Genomic DNA, 1,458 nt, shown 5'->3' on the forward strand with positions numbered 1-1,458 from the left:
ATGTTTCGGTTAATACAATTATAGCATGATATATAAACATTTATCATAAACATAAAGATATAAATAATAACCACTTTATTATTGCCTCTAGGGCATATCTCCTTCACAATGTAGCCGCCGCAAGGGCGGCACTAGCCGCCGCCATCTCCGCCCGCGCCTCGGCGAGCTCGGCCCGGAGTTTCGCCCTGGCTTCAACGATTTCCACCATGGCCGCCGCCCGCTGCTGACGCTCTAGCGCGCCCTGCCGCCTCCGCAACCTCCGCATCCGTCGCCGCCTCCCGGTCCAGCTGCTCGGCCTGAAGGGCGTTGGCGGCGAGCTGCTCCTCCTCGAACGCCTCCGTCGCGCAGAGCTCGACGAGGTCCGGACCATCCGGGTGGACTTCGCGGTAGATCTGAACAACTTGATCCCAGCTAAGGTTGTGCTCGGCCAAGGATGTATGCTAGGGTTTAGGTTGAGGTGTGCCCGTCACCCCGGCGGCGTCCACCATATATAGCCACGTCGGGGCGGGAAACGGCATTCGCGCGCAGGTCGTTTCCCGCGCGCGCGAAACGTCGGCCAAACGCGTCAATCTGTTGGCCACGCGTGGAAACCACCGTCGTCGCGGGAACCACCGGTGCCAGGCTTCCACGCGACATTAAACCGCCATTAACGACTTTCACAGTGTCAGTGCTAAAAAAGTACGTCCGCACCGCTGGGATACCCCGAACGCAAACGGTCATCGCCGGCTGTATAGCATTCGCGGGTCGACGTAAATGGACACAAGTGGTCAATTTAGACGTCCGAAATGCATCAGCCCGTTGGAGATGTCTTCAAGGCTTCAACACGTAGCAACCATATGATAAGTTGATAACACGACACGTAGCAGGGTATATATAGCCGAACAAATGAAGCACGCGCGCAGCTCGGCTGCTCAGGTAGGCGTTGCGCGCATGTGAAGCTGACACAGCCAACATCTTGTAGCGACTAGCGTGTACAGTGTACTATCTCCCATCCGGCCAGAATATTCCAGCTCGCCTCCCCGGCCGAGGAGAATCTTGGAGACAATGCGCGGCAAGATTCCTGTCCATGGTGAGGAGATTCCTGTCCATGGTGAGGGCATTTCCAGCGGCGCGGTGACGTATTTGGAACGTTAAAACGAATGCTGTTTGTTTTCGTCGTTCTAAATGATTGAAATGGACCGTGTGTCCGTTTACGTCGGGTGGCTCCAGCGGCACGACGTGTAATTTTTTCCCTTTGATAAAGAAATAATTTATATTAATAAAAAATATTAAAAGATTTTAAAAAATGCCAGAAAAGCATGCTAAAACCTAGGTAATGACTACTGCTCGTCGTCGCTGACGAGATTGATGAACTCCGGTGTCGGCCATAGAAGCTAGAGGAGGAAGGGCAGGCTGCGGCAACTGCGGCTAGGCCGTCGGCGGCGCAGGACGCTGTGGTGAAGCTGGCCACAGATCCCA

The sequence above is a fragment of the Lolium rigidum genome, chromosome 1, assembly GCF_022539505.1.
Source record: "Lolium rigidum isolate FL_2022 chromosome 1, APGP_CSIRO_Lrig_0.1, whole genome shotgun sequence".
In the NCBI taxonomy this organism is placed as follows: Eukaryota; Viridiplantae; Streptophyta; class Magnoliopsida; order Poales; family Poaceae; genus Lolium; species Lolium rigidum.